Raw genomic sequence first — 23,970 nt, 5'->3', positions numbered from 1 at the left:
CAGGAAGTTGATGTACCAATTTACCCCAAACGGGGCCCACAGTTTGGCGTTTCATCTCCTAGGGTTAGGTTTTGGAATGTTAAGGGTTTTCCATTGTTTCTCAACAATAAATAGGCCTTCGAGCCTCATTGTAACACAGTGTAGAGGCATGTAGCCATCACATCTCTTCTCAGGGATAAGCCACCATCGCCCTAGCTGGTTTATTTCCATTTATGGTTGTGAGCATATTTCAGTATTTTCCATTAATGAAATGAAGTATTATTTCCGCTGCATCTTTGTGTATATGGTTATCTCTGTAATTTGTTGCGTTCCTGTTTAAATCTGGATCAGTCCTGGTCCTCCGTATTTGTAATAGATTAGCTACCCGCGACCCCTTCCTGGCCCCATTTCGTCCCATCCTCATCCATGTCCCTGGAACCCACTGCAAGTGATTTCCATGGCTAGATCCTAACCACGCGCCTCAGTTTACATTCTGTAGGCAGGTGACTGGTCCATTAATAATTGATAGCTACTACAATCTCTTTCCTCATGGCCCACCAATTTGCAAAAGTTGCAAAATAACTCCTGGGGGGTCTAGTTGAATTTTGGCAATAGATGACAGTTACCTATGTCATGCTTTCCTCCCACCTAACAGATTGTGCACCAGAGCGGGGTTGTCGTGCTTGGGCCTGCCTGTGCCTCTGGTTGTAATGTTGTTAGTCCCCACATTGCCACATAATTCGCCAAGACTGGGCAGTGATCTTTATCATGCCCCTGGCTCCTGCACTTTATACACCATACTTCCTCCTGGACTTCTCAGTGAGGTGCCTATTCCTATTTTAACTTCTTCATTTCCAAACACTAGTTTTGTATCTACACTTGGATTTACTAAACTCCCACCCTTGGGTCCTATAATGAAGTTTCGTGCAACCTCATCGCTGTCTCCAATGCTTTAGCCTGGGTTGATATATTTTTTTGTGACAAAGCCATCCTCAGATGTGGTGTTAATGATGCCATAAACCAAGCGTAGTGCTACACATCCGTCAGTGTCATGTTTGCTTCGCGGATGGTACTTTTCAGTCTTTGATACAAATCCCATGGGGTTCCACTAGGCATCATCATGATCTCCTTGAACCCTATGATCGACTGTGTTTCTGACTTCAGCTGGCTAAATTCTTTCTTTAGTTCGGTCCGGATCTCTGCTATCCCCACAATAGGGTGATCGCTTGAGTACTTTATGTACCATGTCAGCGCTTGATCCTACAGCGCACTAACTAAGGTAGCCTTTCTGATATTATCATCTGTAATTCTGTGTGCATCCCATACTGATGTTACCATGAACCAAAACTGTTTTGGATCTTTTCTTCCTACTCCTTTGAATACCAGTAGCTGGACCGCGCTCATCATTGTCAACCTCTGGTTTGCGCTTCAATGTATTCTGAACTATTACTGCTCCTAATCCCTTTGACCCTTAAATTCTTTCTCTATAGAGTTCCAGCGTTCCAACATCAGACAACCCTTAGGCAGATCTCGGTCCTGGCAATAGAACCATTTGTTGGCTTATAGGGCCCTGACCCAGTTTCGAAAGAGTTATTTAGCCAAACAAATCCCGCAACTACCGGCCCTTTCAGCAACAACCCATGGAGCGTGGACTAAGGTCTCACTCGAGGTAGTAGGGGAGGGTTCTGGAATTAGGTTTCCGCACCCTTGGGATGTCTAGATGTGATTTGGAGGTTTCACGCACCATTCTATAGCCTCGCGCTGTTCTGCTTCCATGCAGATCTGGACCATGGCTATTTCTTGGTACTAATTACTTAATGAGTTATTATAGATCAGATCTACTTATGGTAGTCTTTAAGAAAAAATTTAATCAAGATAACCCATGCGCGCATTCAAAAGAGATACAATTTCGCATTAACCCAGAACATAAGCATATGCACATAGATTCAACAGAAATATTAACCATAAATCAATTAGATCGACAATAGTTCAGTTTTGACATAGTAATTTGGAATAAACTTATCTTTATTCAACTTCTTCCATCAATACAACTAGATCTATCCTACGCACTCAGCTACAGGGGTCCGCGCACATAGCTACGGACTCTACCAGGCCTCTACACACACAGCTGCAGAGCCTCTATCTACTACCCAATACCCTTGACTCAAACTTACAGACGCGCATATAACCTTAACAGACCCATAGCACTACAAATCATTCTTTTTCCAAAAAAAACTTCCTTCTACCCTTAGAGCCTCGCTCTATTTATACATTCCCATGGTCCGTGGACCATGGGTAGGCCAACTTACTCCCTATTATTCTATATTATTTCTTGCATGGACAACCCTTTGACTCAACCTTTTACATTTCGCGCTTTGCATATTTCAAATTTTTACAATTTTTATCCTAACTTATAGGCTCTCAGTGCCAAAACTATTATGCAGGACCTCCGCTACCCAATAGACAGGGTTTAATAGGTAGGAGAAGGGGATGATCCAATCGAATGAATCAATTGTGCCATCTTATTATTAGGATTAGATACCGGATGAGCAGGTAGTTGATGTGGTCTAAATGGTGGTGGCAAAGGCAGTGGTGGCAATGGTTGAATTTTCTGAGGTAGAGAGGGAAAAGATGGTTGTGACATATGATGTGGTGCATGTGAAGGAGGATATGATGGCATCTAAGCATGATAGGAATGATATGATGGTTTGGCCCTATCCATCCTTGTTGCCAAGGTTAACAGCATTGTCCATGGTGAAAATGGTTTTCGTGTTTCCAATGTTGAGATTGATTATTATTATTATAATAGGAATATGGATGTGCATTATAACCATAAAAATGTGGTTCAGGAACCATACCTTCACTTACCTATGGCCAGTTCCTTCATGCTCCCATGGCATGTAATGGCTCAGGTTCAGAATGCTCTCCTTCAAATACAACTTTTAATCCAGGTATGGAGGAGAATTCCTTGGTGGCATGGTTCTCTACACAGATCACACATTTATTATCAATTTTTATATCAATAGGACACTCTCTTAAGGGATGTTGTTTCCTACATTTTGGACAAAAAATAGACAATGACTCTTGTTATTTTTCTAGTTTTTGCTGGAATTTCAAAGAGTCTATTTGTTTTCTAACAATATTCATTATTTCAATTTTCATGTTGTCCATTTTATTCTCCAAGCCAATGATCATAGCATCTGTAGATCCCAATTTGTTAGTTTTTCTTCGACCTCCTCTAGTGGATCTAGATTGATTTTGTGAGAACTTCCTGCAAAAGTCACAAATTTGTTCAAAAGTTTTTTGAGCAATATTTCCTTGTCCTAACAAATTCAAATTATCTCTAGAATCCTTAGTAAGTCCTCATAGGAACAACGTTTGAATAGTACTTAAATAAAATTTGTGTTTGAACCTTTGGAGTATATACAAAAATCTCTCTAAGTAATCCTCCAAAGTCTCATCATCACCTTGTACAATGGTGAATATCGCGTTCTGCATTTCTCTAGTTTTACAATATTACTAACATTTATTCAAAAATACTCTTTTCATTTGTTCCCAAGAACTTATAGTGCTTCCTCCTAGTCCCATGAACCAATGTGGTGAGCACCAGTATTGCAGTAATAATGCTGCAAATCTTGGGCTACCTACTTTACTCTTACCAACCCGGTAATTCGTAACAAACTTGGAAGCATTAGTGTTATATGCAAAAGTACTAGCTCACGCTACAGGTTGTCACTTGGTTAGCCAACGCAAGATCACTAGGAGCTCAAGCCAAATTCTATGGATTCCAGAAGAAGCTCTATATGTGATGAAAGGAAAGAAATATTACTCTACAGATGCTATTCTAATTGCAGAAAGGAGAAAGACTGAAATGTAAAGAAAACATAGTAAACCCTAATTAACCAACTAATTCTACTTTTGCATAAAGCACTATGAAAACCATGAAAGGAATTCCATTACCTACTCAAGGAAGTAAACAACATCTAACTGTGCTATTCTTGAAAGTAAATAAGAAAAAAACATATTTTTGGATTTTTATGTATTTTTATGTGAATTTGACATGCATGTAATTTATTGTGTGTGAGTGTGGCAGCAAATAGGTGGCATTGAAGGGTGGTTTTGGGACTTGAGAGGATGTAGGATGGTTTGGATGGGTCCTAGGAGGTCTCAAGTGGCCTTCTCGAGGCTTTTCCCACACTCGGCCTTCAAAAGAAGGCCTACAAGAAAATCTACAGGAGGACACAGGAAATCTACAGGAGGAAAACAGGGAACTACAAGAGGCCTACAAGAGGAGGCCAAGAGTAGTTTTCACTGTTTTGAGGGTGTGAGAGTGGGTGAAAAAGGTGGATGAAGGATGGAATTAGGTGTTAGGGCGCCTACTAGGATAGAGAGAGATGATTGGATTTGCTCAAGGACAGATGAAGAAGTTCTATGGAAAAATGCAGGAAACTAGGGCATAATTGAGGTGAGATTTGGGAGACCTATAGGGCATGGATCAGATGGAGGGTGTGATTGCTGACAAGCTGGCCTACTGCTGGAAGAGATCTGCTGCATAGAAACTGACAATCACCGAAGGAAATCAAGAGACAAGTGAAATGAATGCATTTAGGAAAAACATAGTTTTGCATAAAAATGGTCTAGACAATGATCTATGAAAGGAAATGCTGAGAAATGTTGTAGGTGTTAGTGCCTAAATCTACCTCAAGCTGAAGAAAAGTAAGTCTAGGGTAACATCAAACCACGCTTAACCTAGTAGCTAGCCCTACTAGGTTGGGAGAGGGCTCTCTCCTTGTCAATCTCCAAAAAATATGGCAACTAAGACTTGAGATGACTGAAATGAATACTAATTTTAGGCTAGGTATGTTTTCTTAGAGGGTTTTGTTTGATTTTAATGGTTGATTGCTGGATCAGATGAGGAAGGCAGCTTTGGGTCTGGGATATCAACTCTGATTTGCAGAGGTTTTTGTGGGGCGAGGTAGGAAAGTGTTTTAACACTTTGAATGAATGAAATGGTGAGTCTAAAGATAGGTGAGGAGTTGGAGAGGGCATGCAAATGTCATGAGTCCTCTTCAAATAGTAGAAAACATTTAAAACTAAATAAACCCCAAGGCAGAGCACTGAAACACCAATGGATTCCACCTTTTAAACTTGGTTTATTTAGTTATGCAAAAAAAGAGAGATGATGGCACATATAAACATAAGATCAACTGAAATAATAGAGGAAAAAAAATGCTAATTCACATTACCACAAGAATCCCACAAAATTTTGCAAAACCCTGGTTTATTTCCTTGCTAGATTGCAAAAGTGATGTACAAAATAGTTCAATGCATCCACATGAGTCCAACCTTGACAAATGACTAAGAAAGTACAAGATATAAGCACCAAACCACCTATGCTAGCCATCAGGGGTCAAATCCATGAGTCAAGGAGCTGTTTCAACAAGATCTAAACTAGGAACTCAAAAATAGGCAGTGGAACAACTTGCCTCTAAAACTATGGAAACTAATTCATTCAGCTCAAAACCACCTATAACTGATGTATTTAACTCCTTAAGTCATTTTTCATCATTTTTAAATCATATTACATCAATTTACATCATATTACATCATTAATTTTACCATGAGAGAAGGAAAAGTCAAACTGGTAGAAAACTAGGCGAAATTTTGAGTTTTTGAGCAAAATTAGCAAAATTTCGCCTGATGCGCAGCGCCGTGAGCTTGATGCATATCACTACTTCAAGGCTGATTTTGGAGGCCTTTCGCTTCACCAAATAAGGCCCAAGATATCTTGTTGGAAATCCCTACCTGTCTAGTTTCTAGAACACTTTGAATTTTCTGATTTGGAGGTCCTTTGCCCCCTCAAAAGTGGATTCTCCCAAGATTGGTTCCTGTGTGTCCAAAAAGTGGTAGAGAGGGCACTTTTTGAGTGTTTTTTCACTTTTAGGTGACCCAGATCTCCTCCAAATCTTATGAGACTTTCTGGGTTTCATTTTGTTTCCATGAGGAATCGAAAAATGCAAGCCATTTTGCAAAATACTGAGCCAAATCAATGTGCAGCACCAAGCAAGTTTGCTTGGAAAATAGGGTTTTTAACCTCCTTAGCTCAATTTGCCTCCAAATCACGATTTTTTGCTCTCCAATGGTATTTTTCACAATAAAATGATAAATGGCACTCCTTTCACTTTATATATGGATGGCTTTTAATTTTTACTTATCTCAAACCCACTTTTCTAATGTCAAAGTCACTTTTGGTCATAAGCTCTGTTTTTTCATTTGACTTGACTTTTCTTGATCACTTGGTAAACTGATGCATTGATGCTTGTGCTTTTGTCTATAGTGGCTGGAGTTGGCAAGGTGAGAAAGGGCAGCATCCTGAACTTATTACATATAGAAAAAATTTCAAATAACATAAATTTTGTAATTTTGAGGTAAAAATCACTTATTGAGCATATCATTAGTGAAATTTTGTTCTTATGAACTTATTAAACCTCCTCATGTGCCTGCTAACCCTTTATTGAGTTTTTGGTGACCATGGTGGCAAACCCTAGACCTAATGAGACCCAAAACTCTAAAAATGGCTTTTGCAAATGAAATGACATAAAACGACTGTAAATGAGCTAAACATGTGAAAACAGGCCAGCAAGTAAATGCCATGAGGGAAATTGACAATCAACCACTACCATCAGTTGATCCATGACCTAGTGGAATGCAGCTGATTAGATGGGACACCTAATATGCATGCAAAAAGAGAAATTTGATCACTGATGGAGGGATGAAGATACCGACACTAACATTGGCTCCAATGGGGATGGTAGCTCCTGGGAGGTGCCAAGAACCATAGATCTCTGGAAAAGCAAACTAGTGCCTCTTCCATTGGGCAAAATGGAGTCAATAACTTCAGCAAACTAAAACCAATATCTTGACTCAAAACTGACTCAATTAAAAACACTGAAAAATGACTCAAGACTTACTTAACTGAAACAAGTACTTACAAAGCTTTTTAATGGCAGTAGTCCATCGAGATTCGAGAGCTTCAAGTCATGATGACAACCACCTTCCTACTGATGAAATATGTACAATCATGTGAAGTGGGCCTTCCAATGTAACCAATCCCGCAGATGGCTACATACTGAAATTCTGCTCTCACTTTCCCCGAGCAGGTAGAACGATGTAGATGTAGGCAACTCACAATAACAATTGAAACCAAGGCTTATGCTAATGAACTAGGCAACATTCATCTTTTCTAAAGCTTGCAAAATAATGTCGAAGGGATCTTGAAAATCCTGAAGCACTAGCTTGTCTTGAGATTTAGCAAAAGAAATACAAGTACTCCCTTCATTATGATCTGAAAAAACAGTTGGTTGCTGTTTGATAGGAAGGCATAAAGAAGTATAAGCTTCTGCTATCTGAGCGTCGGCTGTTAATTCCTTGACCATGAGAAATTTTGACTTGAATTCTGGCATATTGTGTTTCTTAGGCTCACACTCCTTAATTTCATAGTCTAAGCCATTCCTAAACATAAAACATTCTTCAAGATTATCAAACATGACAGCCCTATCATCTTCATGAAGGAAAACAATATATATTCGTTGATCTATAAATCTAATTTCAAGATTGTAATCATTTTCAAAAGTGGAAGAATTTTCACCAACACCTTCTTTACCATGTGCACACTGTAGATCTACACTAGCTTGGGCTATAACATGACCTTTCAGGAGTTGATCTATTTCATCTTCAGATAGAGGAGATAATACTTTTTGTTTTCGTTTGCTCAAACAATTATTGTCTTCTTGAAATAACATTTCAAAACATGAAAAACCTGAATGACAGTCCTCAATTCCCTGGTCTTCTATAATTTGAAAACATTGTTGATCATCTTCATATGACATGGCAATCAAATTATCATTTACCACTGAGTTATCGAAAGAAGATTTTTCACTTGAACAAAGATCTCATCTTGTTTTTCATAAAATGACTGGATTACCTCCTCATGAAGCCTTTGTTCTGATGAAATGAGAACACTTGGGTCAATAACTCTGTATTCTTCATTCCAAATGATCTCAATAGCAGAGCTCTCCTTCATGGGATTCAGAACAAGGTAGTCTTCATCATCATGATCTGAATCTAGATCTGAATTAGCCAACTTGACTTTATCACAATCTGAAATTGAAACTTGATTTCCCTGCATACTGTCTTCTGCTATGAGCAAATCGGAAGTAATACCTTCTCTTTCATCATTTTCCATTGTACTAAGATCTTGATCCTACTACAAATTTTCCTGAGCATCTTGATAAGTATCCTCTAAGCTCTCTTTATGCTGCTGAAATGGATTTTCGTATAGAGCCTCCATGATCTTATCGTCCATGAAGTCAACATCTTCATAAAATTTCTCAAGACTTTCAATAAAAATATAAACATGTTTGCAATAGTTCTGAACTAAATTTAATGACCGATAACATTCTTTATACCTTTCAAAGAACATGGCATGAAAATCCTTTAAACAGTAAATACAAGCAGGTGGCAAACTTTCATACCAAGATTGGGCTTCACCTTCCAGAGTGGCCATGAATATCTTCATCAAGTAGTCCTCAGGAAAATCAACCTTCAACTTGTGAATATGCATAACAAATCTGACTAGATGTAAAGCAGCATCTTTCCTATTATCATCTTTAAACGCAGGCAAATTCCTTTGCCAATCTACTTTGGGAATTTTATTTGGAAAACCTGGAATGTGATCTTGGCTCATGGGAGCATACCATCGAGCAATCAAATCCATTTGGATAACAATTAATTCAGTAAGAAATTCTTCATGCTGCTAGTTCTTGAAGAGTGGAGTTGCCATAAAAATTTTGAACCTTGGGATTCTTCGACACTGGAGTCGCCAAGTGAATGATTTCAGCCTTAATATTTCTAATCGTTGTCCACCATCAAAAATAAGATCTAACTTGATATATTTTGCTGAGGAACATAGAACTACATTTCCCAGTATGGTCGCCACTATGTTAGGGCCTAAATCTACCTTAGGCTGAAGGAAGGCAGCTCCAGGGTAACATCAAACCACGCTTAACCTGGTAGCTAGCCCTACTAGGTTGGGAGAGGGCTCTCTCCTTGTCAATCTCAAAAAACATATGGAAACTAAGGCTTGAGATGACTGATATGAAAACTAATTTTATGCTAGGTATGTTTTCTTAGAGGATTTTGTTTGATTTTAATGGTTGATTGCTGGATCAGATGAGGAAGGCAGCTTTGGGTCTAGGAAATCAACTCAGATTTGCAGAGGTTTCTGTGGGGCAAGGTAGGTAAGTGTTTTAGCACTTTGAAATGAATGAAATGGTGTGTCTAAAGACAAGTGAGGAGTTGGAGAGGGCATGCAAATGGCATGAATCCTCTTCAAATGGTAGAAAACATTTAAAACTAAATAAACCCCAAGGCAGAGCACTGAAACACCAATGGATTCCACCTTTTAAACTTGATTCATTTAGTTATGCAGAAAAAGAGAGATGATGGCACATATAAACATAAGATCAACTGAAATAATAGAGGAAAAACAATGCTAATTGACATTACCACAAGAATCCCACAAAATGCTACAAAAACCTGGTTTATTTCCTTGCCAAACTACAGAAGTGATGCACAAACTAGCTCAATGCATCCAAAAGAGTCCAACCTTGACAAATGACTAAGAAAGTACAAGATATAGGCATCAAACCACCTATGCTAGCAATCAGGGGTCAAATCCATGAGTCAAGGAGCTGTTTCAACAAGATCTAAACTAGGAACTGAAAAATACGCAGTGGAACAACTTGCTTCCAAAACTATGGAAACTGATTCATTCAACTCAAAACTACCTATAATTGATGTATCTACCTCCTTAAGTCAATTTTCATCATTTTTACCTCATAGTACATCAATTTACATCATATTACATCATGCATTTTACCATGAGAGAAGAAAAAGTCAAACTGGTAGAAAACATGCAAAATTCTAAGTTTTTGAGAAAAATTAGCAAAATTTTGCCTGATGCACAGCGCCCTGAGCCTACTTCTTAGCATCACATCAAGGCTGATTTTATAGGCCTTTAACTTCAACAAATTAGGCCCAAGATATCTTGTTGAAAATCCTTGCCTATCTAGTTTCTGGAACACTTTGAATTTTCTTATTTGGAGGTCATTTGCCCCCTCAAAAATGGATTCTCCCAAGACTAGTTCCTGTGTGTCCAAAAAGTGGCAGAGAGGGCACTTTTGAGTGTTTTTTTTCCCTTTTGGTGACCCAGATCTCCTCCAAATCTTATGAAGCTTTCTGGGTTTCATAGTTTTTCCATGAGGAATCCAAAAATGCAAGCCATTTTGCAAAATACTGAGCCAACTCAATGCGCAGCACCAGGAAAGTTTGCTTGGAAAACAGGGTTTTTAACCTCCTTAGCTCAATTTGCCTCCAAATCGCAATTTTTTTCTCTACAAGGGTATTTTTCACAATAAAATGATAAATGGCACTCCTTTCACTTTATATATGGATGACTTTTAACTTTTACTTATCTCAAACCCACTTTTCTAATGTCAAAGTCACTTTTGGTCATAAGCTTTGTTTTTTCATTTGACTTGACTTTTCTTGATCACTTGGTAAACTGATGCATTGATGCTTGTGCTTTTGTCTGCAGTGGCTGGAGTTGGCAAGGTGAGAAAGGGCAGCAGTTGGAACTTATTACATATAGAAAACATTTCAAATTACATAAATTTTGTACATAGAAAATAAAAACTCTGTTTTCACCTCAAAACAGAGTTTTGAGGTAAAAATCACTTATTGAGCATATCATTAGTGAAATTTTGATCTTATGAACTTATTAAACCTCCTCATGTGCCTACTGACCCTTTATTGAGTTTTTGATGACCATGGTGGCAAAACCTAGACCTAGTGAGACCTAAAACCCTAAAAATGGCTTTTGCAAATGAAATGACATAAAATGATAGTAAATGAGCTAAACATGTGAAAACAGGCTAGCAGGTAAATGCCATGAGAGAAATTGACAATGAACCACTACCATCAGTCGATCCATGACCTAATGGAATGCAGTTGATCAGATGGGACACCTAATATGCATGCAAAAAGAGAAATTTGATCACTGATAGAGGGATGAAGATATCGACAGTAACAGTAGGAAAGCAAAGCATGAAAGAATACTATTGCAAATCAGGAAGTGAGCATGATGAAGAAGATCTAAAGCAAAGCAAAGCTAGACTATTAACCTACTTAAAAGCTGCAAACACTAGAAGTCTTATGAATGAGGAAAATCTATGTTTTTGGGGCAGCAAGAGAGTCTTCAACTCAAATCATGGTCCCAGTGGAAGGAAGAGAAGCCAAGGCACTATTGCTAGCCTTTTGAATCTTTGCTGGTCACTGCTTAACCTACTACAGAAAGCACAAATGGAAGCAAATTACTAAACCATCAAGAGAAACCTATTCTTAACCATAGGAGAAACACTTCTACCAGCAAACTAATCTACAAACTGAAACAAAGCATACAAATACTGGTAAAAGGGAGCTTGGCTACTTGGATTAGGCCTAACCCAAGAGCTTCAGCCCTCTGAGGTAACTTTGTGCTAGCTCAAAAAGGATTCCATTTTTATTTTCAAAATAATAGAAATATTACATGAAACTATCACAAAAATAATAAGCTTGAAATTTGAGCAGCGTTTACATAAGCAAAAAAATTCAAGCCTACTAAGGCCCTAGGCCTCTCTACTTATACAAATGAAGCTACCAATAGCTTCCTTAAAATCATGGAGGCTTGGCTCCCAAAACTTGGGATAATCATTAGTCATCCTCCACTTGCTCGACTACCTTCTAATGTATGATTCAACTACTTGTACTCCGAGCTAAATTAAGGGGAATTCAAAGTGAGGAGTAATAAACAAGGGGGATTCCCCACTTTAAGTCCTCTCCTCTGTCCACTTCGAGTTATTGCTGCCATTTTTCCACTAGATCCTTGACTTTGACCTTGAAATCCATCAATAATCTGCATTAAATACATGCTAGACCACATGGCACAATAACTAACTCAACTCACTCTATAAGCATAAATATAATCAGAAAATCATGTAATAAGCTAAGAGAATGGTTTATTTGACTAGGTTAGAAGGTAAAATGAGCCAATATCATTACCCATTTATGAGGCTCATCATCACCTCCCTACTAAAGGTGTTGCTCATCCTCTGAGCAACCTAGTTAATCTCCTCATATTTTATGGCCTTGGTGGCCTCCCTATCATCCCAGGCTTCTGATGTGGTCTGCTCTTCTTTACCATAGAATCTTGCCTTCCTGTCTATGTCCTTCCACTACTCCTCCTCTTCTTCTTCTCTTCTACCTTCTAGCATGCCTAACAGCTGTGGGGGACTCAGTTTGAGGCCAATCCAGTTGACCTTCAGCCTCTGCATGGAGTGCTTGTACATTGGCACTCTTTTCAATGCCTCCTTTAGCCTCATGGGGGAATGATATTCCTTGATCTTCAAACTGTGTGGTATGGTATTCCATCTCCTCATGCATGCATGAACACAGTCATCCCCAATTAGCCTTTCCATATCCTCAAAGTGTGCAATGGCTTGTATCTGATTAGTGAGATATCTAATTAGGGTGAATCTTCAATGGTAATTGGCACTTTTGAAGAGGGCTGAGGTTTGCCTGGTTTAATTCTTGTGCTCTTCCTAGCCATGAAATACATGGAGGTCTATCTTTTCCTCTTTGGCTTTGGCTTGATTGGTGTACTGAGGGAAGTGAGGGCAGCTACTGCCTCCCTTTCCAAAGTCTCATGAGACTCTTCTCCTTGTTCTTCCTTCTCTTCCTCTTTTTCTATCTCTTTTTATGTCTCTTCCTCCTCTGTTTCTTCATCTCTCTCCTCCTCTATTTCAGTTCCTTCCTCCTTCCTTCTTTGTTCTACTATGTTACCCCTAGCTCCACCTTCTCCCCCTTGCTATTCTTCCCCCTCACTGCCAGTAGGGTTGACATCATAGGTTAAGGCCTTTATGTCATCCTTAGTTGTCATGTTTCAAAAAACTTCCCATGCTATAGGGAGTATAAAGGTATGGAGGGCTTCCTCTACTAGGATTTTGATTAAGCCCTGGTGAGCTAGATGCTCTGAATTTCCTACTTGCACCTTGGTGCTAGAGTCACTGAGGGACTACAGGAGGAAGTAAGGTATACTAAGCTTTTGAGGTGCTGGAGTGTCCATGCTGTTAGCACTTGAGATTTCACCCTAGGCTGAGGAAGGTAAACCTTCAAGGCAACATCAAACCATTTCACCTCGTAGCTAGCCCTACGGGGTATGAGAAGGCTCTCTCCGGTCAATATCAGTAAAATATTCAATGGACAGAGATGACCAATACAATGACACTGATATTAGGCTAGTAAACTGATAAGGAGGGTTGATTTAAAGTTTTTTGGGGTTTTTGGTGGCAATTGGAGGGAGTGCAATTCAGGGTGCGGGGATTGAGCTCAGTTTTTGCAGGTGGGTTTTTGGGGCAAGGTAGGAGTTTGTGCTGATGCCTTTAGCTGAGATGGATGATCAAGGAGGAAAGAAGAGAAGCTAAAGAGGGCAAACAATGACTTTGAATCCTCTTTAGACAGTGGAAAACATAAACATTAAACAAATTTGAAAGCTGAGCATGACATGCATGAATTCAAACTTTATCACTTCATTTGTTTAATTAGCAGTAGTAAAGAAAGGGATGGAACACATAAACACACTTACAATTACAATAAGAGAACACACCATCAACACAAGAGTCCACAAGAATCCCAATGATGTCTGCAAAACCCTGGTCTTCCTTTTCCTCAAATTGCAGAGATACAAGTAAAATATACAATAGGAGCTTCTCCCTCAAGAGTCCAACCATCAAAATGAGGATGAGAAGGCATCATATAGCTGATCTAACTCCTTTCCCCACCTCTAGGGGTTGAGCTCAGCTTCCTAGGAGCAGTTTGAACTAATTCTAAACTAAGAACTAGATAATAGGCAGTCAAAACAACTTGCCTCTAAAACTTAGGAAACTAATCCATGCATTAAATTTTCACTATTTACATCAAAGAAAGTTCTAGAAGTGTCAAAGGAGAGTAAATGCATCCATGTGCCATGAAAATTACACCAAAGTTTCATATTTACATGCCCAAAAGTCATCCAAGAGTAAAAACAGTGTTTTGCTGGCCGAAACTGGTCAAAACAGTGAAATTTCCCTGAGTGGTCGCGCCCCTCACTTTGACTGGTCGCCTGCATTGACAGCTCTGTTTGAGGCCTTCCCGGTGTCCAAATTAGGTGAAAGATAGCTCATTGGAAAGGTCTGTGAGTCTACTTTCCAACCCCACTAGAATTTCCGAATTTGGAGTTGATTTGACCCCTCAAAAGTCATTTCTCCCAAGGCAGCTTTCTGCAACTCAAAAAAGGGGCAGAAAGTCAAAATTTGCATGTATTTTGAGCTTTCGGAAGCCCAAATCTTCATAAAATCTGAAACCCATCCATAGGCAAGTGTATTTTTGCATGAAAATTCCAAAAATGTAGAGTTTTCCCCATTCTGAGCTTTCCCCATGACTGGTCGCGCGCGGGGTGAGACCACTCAAATGGCCAAAACCTGTAAAATTCTCAAAAATGCCAAAAATGTCTCAAAACTCTCAAAATTTCTTGGGTTTGCTGCTAGGAGGAGGCTAATGAGTATCATGGTGAGTGAGAGATGCCTCAGCCAAGATACGGAGTGGGTTGGTCTTCTTCTTCCTCTTTTGGAGTATCTTCATTTTTGCCTTACAAACTTGTAACCTTGCCCAATAATGGTTCTTCATGTTTCGTAGCAGCCCTTTGTCCTCGTTTGCCTTCTCTAACAGCCTCTGCTATACCTCAACCTCTGTGGAAGAAGACCGGTCATCACCTTGCTCATAGGTTTCAGTGGTTGACATGGTGCTTTTGAGCAAAGTGGAGAAAATAGATAAAGTAAACTGCTGCCCTTGCCTGCAAAAACACTGAGTTGTATGCTATTTTCAAGGGGAACAAAATCATAAGGGAAATGTTAGGGGAGGGATTTTTAATAAGGAATGGGAAAATATGTAAAAACAGGGATTTTTAAGGGATAATTCACAAAATGTCAAACATATCATCTCATCTTCCATCATTAGGAAATCATTTGCAAAGAAATACTTTATTAGGGAAAATACGTATGATAGTCATCAAGTGAAAGGACATGCATTTGCAACAGGAGTATAGGAGCATAGATAGCTTGCTCCTTTGAGTTTTTTTGTTTTTTCAATGTACATCATAAGGTAAACAGTGTTTTTCAAAGGATTTTATGTACATTTAGTCATAGGGGAACAAGGCTTCTTTTACATCTTGTCATAAGGGAAAATGGATCTTAATTGAACAGGATTTTAGGGAAGGGGTAGAGAGGAAAATAGGGCTTGGTTTTGGGGAGACACAACAATATTCTTTTGCAAACAATATTTACAGCAATATGTCCATTTTATAAATATACACAGCTGCATTTCTTTGTTTTTGCTTTGAATATACACAGCAAATATGTTCTCTGTTTGTAATGACTATGCACAGTCATATTGCCTTTCTTTTAGTTTTTGTCATTTTGCCATCATATTGCCTTTTTCTTTTTGCACATCATTTTTATTCTTGCTGTGTTTATTTGTTATCCTTGCTGTGTGAAGGACGTTAGGGTTTTGGGTAGATTAGATGGAGGGCATTAGGGTTTAGGGAATGGGGATGGGAAATTTAACATTCTTTGCAAATGACATAAGATAGAGACATATCATAACAATTGTGAATTTAATGGGAAACAATGGAGGGAATAAATGGGAGTTTAAAACCTTGAAAAAGAACACCAACCCTAGCATAATGCCTACATGAACAAGCAATAACTAAAATCCATTCCTATTTACATTCTTGGTAGCAAATATATATAAGCACAAGCCCAACATCCTTGATTTCAAGCATCCAGCATGTTAGAAGACCCTACCTCGATCAATTTAGCAAGCAAGAGGGCGATTGAGCAAATTTGGAGTGGTTTTGTGGAAGACAGTTTGAGTGGTCGCACCCCTGCTCTGAGTGGTCGCGCCCTGCCTGAGTGGTCGCGCCCTTTAGAAAAATACACTGCAGAGGGGTCACTGAGTGGTCGCGCCCCACCCAAGTGGTCGTGCACCCTGCCTGAGTGGTCGCGCACCAGGCAAATACCCAATTTTGCTGCAAATCGCCTTCTTCGACCTCTCAAGTGTGTTTTCTTGCTCTCAAATGCATAATGAGGCTCCTTAGAGGGAAATTTGGCCTTTATATGCCCAAATTTGAAAAAATTAACTTACCAAACCCACTTTGTAATGTTTTTGCTTTGGCATTCATTTTAACACTGTTTTTGAGTTCATTTTGTCCTAATTTTGGCCTTTTGAATGTTTTAACTCCGTTCTTTTTGCAGGTAGACCATCTGATGGAATCTGGCGAGGAGACGAGGGTTATTGCTGGCATTGTGAAGAATTTTTTAAATTTCCTTATTTTTTACAAAATTGACATGACCTTGGCTTTAAAAACATGGTTTTTAAATCCAAGGTATAAATGAGCTGCAACTGATGAAAAATATTAATGAAACATATGTACATGCTTCCTTCTGGTTTGCTGGGCACATGAACCTTTGACTCATGACCTTGCAGTGATTTTTGACTTAAAACCCTAGACCTAAGACTTGGGATCTCAAGACCAAAATAAACAAGTATAACACAAGCTCATTAAATGACATGACCTGCTCCAGCAAAAACCAAGAAGGGAACAAAAGACCAGCTCCTCCATCAGTGTTATGGCATGCCTAATGGGATGCAAGACTGACACTGATGAGACACCTACTTATGTAAAATGCAAAGAGCTTTTGATCACCGATGGAGGGCTCAAGACCGACACTAACACATGCCATACCTTAATTCTTGGAGGGTTCTAAAGCGATAACCATAAACAATGTTGTATCTCCCCTCACAGGAAATGTATTTGATTATTTGATAGCTAACCTCATCCTAGGGATATGGTATGCTAGCCATTCTAATGTCTTTTTTATCTTCAACAGGGGTTTCATTATTTCGGAAGAAGTTCTTCTTTACAACTTGGCTAATTGGTTTCTCATCCTTACTCCAAGGAAGCCCAAGAGGAAGGGTAGTGACCCTACTAATGAATTCAGGGGTTATATCCATGGAAAGACCTCTAATGGTGACAGTGGCATGAGTCCTTGTGTGAGGGACCAGAGAGAGGGCAAACTCTTGGGCAATTTCCTCATCAAACCCTTGAAATTTCTCAAAGAAATTCATCCAGTTTGCCCTTCTGAAGATTTCCACTATTTGAGGATGTGCATGGAGCCTAGTGGAGTTAGTGGGATCCTTCCTCATAAACCCTCATGTCATATTATCTATATTATTTTGGAAAACCAAATATGGGGGTGGAGACAAAGAATTTTGAGAAAAACAGAGAAACAGAGGAGACTGTGTTTTTTTATGTATTTTCTCCTCTCCTAAAGACTTATTTCCTCCTCAAATTGAGACCACTTCTTTCATAGATTGATATTTGATAGGGGGCATGCATGAATCCTACCTCTTAAGACCGAAAATCATGCTAAAAATAATGTTTTCTTCCTTCAAAACGACTCATTGCCCCTCATGTAGAAGCATGCTGTCCCTCCTATAGATTTCCTATAGGTGCTCCTGTAGAACCTGTAGGTACTCTTGTAGAAAATGCCGAGAGCAAGAGTATGGGAGAGATCAATGGAGGATGGTGGTTACGAGGCTATGGGGGCACAAGGAGACTATTGTAGCCAAGTTACGTGGAGAGAATGAAGGAAAAGGTGGTGAGAATTCTCGAGGAGGAGTACTTATTACCCTTTATGGATATTTCCAGTGATGAGTGCTAAGCTGGCAAGGTATACGTTGGCCATATTCAGACTGTTGGTCCCCACCTACATTGTCATCATGGTCCCTCCTCATAATCATCCCTCATTATTGCATCGGAGTTCACACTTCCTCCACTACTTTTCCTTGGCATCCTGTGCTGGAGTTGACTGTGTGCACGTGTGGGTGACATCTCGAATGAGTGGAGTCTGTCACGCGGAAAGAGTCGTTAGTGCGGACACAACCGACCTTCCTAGAAGCCTAAGACTTTCTAATGACAAACAAGACAAATAAGAGCAATCCTTCCCTAAATATGCTTTTACAATATGAGAAATCAAGTGTTTAGATCCTACCTGTAATCCAACGCTGTTGTAGTAGTCCAGCTTCGTTGATCCGGATGAGCTCTTCCTTCCCTTCGAAACCTACATTCACTAACAATCAAACGATTAAATAGCACCTGAATATCACATAAAATAAAACATATTTAACATATAGACCAAGGAGTATATGAAACAACTCATAAATAACAAATTGTTGAGAAGAATGGACTAATTTGTATTAAAAGGTAACAAAAGGAACCATTAAAACCTGAGCCTTAGTGTTGTGCAAGCTCCTCCCAGGGTCCACAAGAGTTCTCCTTTACTCTGATCAGCTCACCCACCTCCTAATGGAAACAAGCAAAGATGGTAATCTCTCCTCACAAGCTTCTACAAGGAAGTCCTAATTCCAGCAGCATCTACCCTTAGGAATGTTCAGCTTTCAACCTCCCCTCCCTTTGGCCCAATGCCTGTATTTATAGTGCTCTAGAGGAAGTTATTCAGGTCCACCATCAATGGGATAAGCCCCTCTTTGGATGGGATAGCTCCCCTCTTGATGGGATAAGTTCCTCTTTGGTAGGGATACATGAACCATCTGGAGGCGCTTCATACACGTCAAAAAAGCTTCTAGAATGCTCTAGAAATGACCACAAGTAACTTTTTTAGAGTGAAACTTGCGCCTTTTGACCTTTACAGGAGTACGCACCCATTTCTTTACATACAGAGCGTACAAGTACGCAGGTATTATGAACTTGGATTGCGTACACGCAAGTAAGGCTAAGAGAAACTGTGTACCAGAGATAATTGACTTTTAATGACTTTTCTATCTTTCTTGAAGTTTGACATGAAGAGCAGAGGCATGAGACTTGCCAAGGAGGATAGTATGATAGTGGATGGAGCCATACTAACTGCAAATAGTCATGGTGACATTTTTTAGTGTAACAGATTGCCCCCTAAAGTGCGAAGCCTGTAGTAGATTAGGGTTTTATATGATCTAGGAAGGGTGAAGTACTTTATCATTTCAAGGAGTATCTTGCGGAGAGCCCAGTCAGAACCTGTAAATATTCAACACAAAATACATATATAAGGTGATATCATCGCTGAGGTAGGCATTCCCATACTCAGATTGAAAACTTTAACTAACAATCTAACTACTGCTCTGATACAAGAATGATTTTGCAGTACATCACAATCATAGACTTTTGTAGACACCGTATGGACGCAACCATCTGTTTATGATTAGTCTACTATATAATGAATACAAAACTCCTCGCAGCCTGGATGGTGGAAACTAGATCCAGGGTCTTCATCTCTACTTCCTGAATTGGTACGATTCTATCCATGCGAATAAATGAGTTGATGTCCAACATGGTAGAAACCACTTGATTACCAGTCGATGATGTAAACTGTTAACAAGTGTGAGAGAGACCACCAGTAATGTCAATGGTTCTCAAAGTACCCAGTACAATCCATGAAATGTGAATGAATGGGTTGATGTCGAACACGTCACGGAATCCTTTGATCGAAAGTCAATGATGTAAACTGTCGTCAAAGGCGAGAAACCTGCCATTGATGCATGCATACTTCAAGGTACTGATGATTTCTAAGTCATCTTTCTAGATAATGTGGTGATGTCGATAGAAAGCGACCCGTTGCAGGCAAGCCCACAACACGAAATCATTGTTCAAGTTGAAGAAATGTTGCTGTAAGGATTGACTCAGGGATGGTCAAAATGGATGACAAGTATTTTGCATATGAATGGTTTATTTGCAGAGACCTCTTGAACACATAACGACACGACAGATGGCTTGGTGACGATTGACCCAAAGTTAATACCCGGAAACGGTTGAAGACTTTCAGAGTGGTTTGATCAACTTTAAGGCAAAGGATTTCCCAACCCAGGTGAATGAAAAGTTTCGTGTTCAAGAGCGGTGATAAGGTTCTTCTGTAACAAAGGATAACAAATAGGTTCATTCTTCTCTCTTTTCCCCCACCATTTCTGGCAAGTACCTCTTTATTTTTTACAAGCTTGAGGAGGATAACATATGCTTGATTATAAGCTCATCCTTCGGATGAGTCCAACTTAGTTTAGATTCAGACCCTAAAAAGGAGTGGTCCGTTCCTGTTTGTAATCGAACAGGTCCTTTACTGTGAAATTTTAACGAGTCCAGTATAGGAGAAACTCGGCGTTTTTCAATTTTAGAGAGTCTGAAAAAACTAAAGGAGACTCCAAGGTGAACTTTTTCGTAAGTTTGTGTCTCCCAAGCCCGAAAAAGTATAAAATAATACCTGAGAGAACCGCTTGATCTTGCGACCAAGGAGTACTTTCATGATTAATGCCTTTGACCTGAAAAGTAAAAAGCGATCAGAGACATGTCGTTTTATTTCCAGTATCGAATTTGAAACGACAAAAATCTGGCAATCTTTTCGTGTTTTTACGGTCAGAAAAGGGCTGTAAGAGGACCGTCTTTTAATTCCATTTTAACGAGTGTAAAAGAAACGCTCGGCAATCTTTTCATGTTTTAGGAGTCAGAAAAGGGCTTAAAAGATGACTCTGATGTCTTGGTTCGTAAAAAATGATGATTTTACCCTAAAGTCCTTTTGTCCCGCACAAAAACAACAAATTACTCATACCTGTTTAAGATGGGCAAAAATACATTGAAAAATATCTTTTCATGGTAAAAAATAAACAAACTTAGCATTCATTCATCCAAAAAACCTATAAAAAGAGTTTTTACCATGTCATTTTTACCATTTTACTGCTGAGGTTGAGAAAAGGGCTTTTGACAAGAAACTTCCCGTGGACTTTGCGGAGAATCCGACCGTCAGAATCGAGCGTCGTCTCTTTTAGGTATTTCACAACATCCTCCTCTTCAATTTCATCCGTTTAGAATTTCATTTCAAGTTCTAGTTTGATTTTTTAGAGGGTTTTGGGTTTTAGGGTCCGCTTTTCGGGGGACGCAGGTGCCCCATGGGCGACCTGCGTACCCCGACTTTTTCGTATATGGGAAAAAGGTCGGAGTACGCAGCCCACCTTCAGAACAGCTGCGTACCGCCGCTCTGTTTTCTGAACGCGGGGTGCGTACTCTGCGTAAAGCGGATTTTCAAACCCCAAACACAAAAATCAACCATCAAATTTTTATTTTATGAATTCTAATCAATGTTTTTTGGTGTGTAGACTGCCCACCATGCTAGATTGGCGTGAAAGAGAACACAAAGATGTCGATTTGACCGCAATAGGTCATCAACATTCCATTGATGCTTTAAAGGCATGCGGTCTCTACAAGTACTGGGCCATACCTGGCATGAGGGCCCAGGTGCCATTCTTAGAGTGGCTGGTTGAAAGGTGGAATATTCAGGATCAATGTTTCTACATCGGAGAGCACCAGCTCGAGATAGAGCCCTCCGACATATATTTTCTCACTGGCTTGCCTAACAGGGGCGAGCAACTCTCGCTATTCGGGACTAGGCCGGGTGGCCAATCCCTTGCTAGTCTCCGGCTAGAGTGGTGCAACAATCAAAACCAGGATAAGGGGATAGAAATCAAATACATATCCTGACCTGAACTTATGGTAATTGCCTTTACAATTACCAGACTTTGCAGTGCTGCTGCTTTGCACATAGCCACTGGTTCCCAAATGCGGATGGATATAGATTGCTTCCGAGGCACCATTTTCAACTGGTGCGATGCTGTGTTGGCCAATATGAAGGGCCAACTAACCAGGGCAAAGAACGGACAACTGAAGACCTTTGGATATGGGCCTTTAGTTGTGATCTTTGCCCTAGAGAGAGTTCCAATGCTGATCCCCCAACATCTTACAGTTCCAGTTGGGCCTCCTCGGGAGCCTAAGTTGACGAGATGGGTTGCGGTAATGGCCTGGCATCTTGATGAGGGAGCAACAGTTGCTCGATTTCCTGATGGTTACTTTCACTAGCTGGAGAGCTAGGTCTTTGCGATTCAGGATTTTCCTTATGCCGGAATGGATTTTCGCAATGATCCGGACATGGTTCTTCCACAGGGAGAACAATGGGACGACAGAGGTACTTCATTTTTCACAAATTTTTAAATTATCTATTTTTTTTGTTTTTTATATATCGTCTCAAAACTGACAGCAAAAATTTTCAAAATGCAGATGTAGGCCCACGGCGTCCAGCCAATCTCCGGGCTTTTGAGAGAAGAGTACCAGTTGCACCAGCACCAGCCCCACAGGATGCAGCCACAGAGACCTTAGCCGAGCTGGAACAGGATCTAGAGCGTCTGACGGCGGGTATACCAGAGACAACTATAGACGACATTCCTATCCGACTTCAGCGCTATGTGGTCGCAGTCCCAGGACCTTTCAGGAGGTTCCTGTGTAGGGTAGCGCAGGTAGTGGTCTCGTATAGAGAGCACCACCAGTGATTGGCTAGTCACTTTTGTAGACACATATGACATTTTTGGTTTTTTGTACTTATCATTTTTGCCGATCATAAGGTGTTTTTCAACCTATGATCGAAGACGATGTATATTTTTGACACACTCCTATCTATATATATCATTATTACCGGCTTATTTTGTTAAACATGTGTGATGAAATGTTTATAGATTTACATTTATGATTGTTACAAATGTCTATTTAACATTCGAGACGCCATTGCATCTGCTAATGTATTTAAAGACCTTGGAATATGCTGATATTCAATGTAATCAAATTCACGTTCCAAGAGACGCACCCTCAAAAACAATCTTAATAACACTGGATTTCTAATGGCATAGACTCTATTAAGCTGTAATACAACGAGTTCAGAATCTAACCTCACTATCAAACTTCGAATCCCAAATGAAATAGATCCAGATAATAATTCAATCACTACACTGTATTCTGCAATGTTGTTTGTTGTTTGACCGAGGCTCACCCCATGCATAGAAACTAACTCGTCAGAGGGCGAATAGATAACCCAAGCTGCGGAAGAGATATTCCGTGTACTACGACAAGCACCATCAGCAAATCCAATGTACGTTTGGAGAGGCGTCGACATCTGCAATATCAAGAGTAAAACCAAGATAAGCCAGAATAACAACGAAAAACACACTCTCTAAGCTAAGCACACTGTCTAAACTAAGCAAACATACCAGCTAGAAAGAAAAATTAACCTAACTAAACTAACTAAATCTCCATACCCACCATTTAAGCATAATACCTCTTTAGGTAAAGTCCATTTCTGGGCTTACCCAAAGAGTCCCCATCAAAATATACCAGCTCATAGGCCCCTTTTGCTAGCTTTCGCTTGACAATGTAGGGCCCATGCCACATGGGAACGAATTTTCCAGCACCTACCTTATCGTTAGCTTGATCATATAATAGCACTAGGTCTCCTTCCGAAAAATTACGAGGGGTCACGTTGCGATCATACTGAGCTTTCATCCTTTTCGCGTGAGTCTCGATTGCTAAAGCAGCTTCACGTCGAGTCTCATCTAATTTAGCTAAGTATAACAGACGCTTCTCCTCTTCGGAAGTAGTTGGGAGTAATTCGATAGCCATTTGAAGTGATGGGATTTCGCATTCGATGGGCAACACTGCTTCCAAACCATAAACTAGTTGGAAACGAGTGAACCCTGTTGATGTTTTTACTGAGGTTCGGTACGTCCAAAGCACTGAAAATAACATGTTATGCCAATTCGACCGATGAATACCAATGATTCGTTAGATCATGATAACTAGAACTTTGTTGATGGATTCAACCAAACCGTTTGCTTGAGGATAATAAGGAGTAGAACTATCATGGCGTAAACCAAGCTGGC

The sequence above is a fragment of the Pinus tabuliformis genome, chromosome 2_1 (genome assembly GCF_031772625.1).
Source record: "Pinus tabuliformis cultivar Carrire ecotype Pingquan chromosome 2_1, CPIR1, whole genome shotgun sequence".
NCBI lineage: Eukaryota > Viridiplantae > Streptophyta > Pinopsida > Pinales > Pinaceae > Pinus > Pinus tabuliformis.
Note: the sequence above shows the minus strand (reverse complement) of the source record.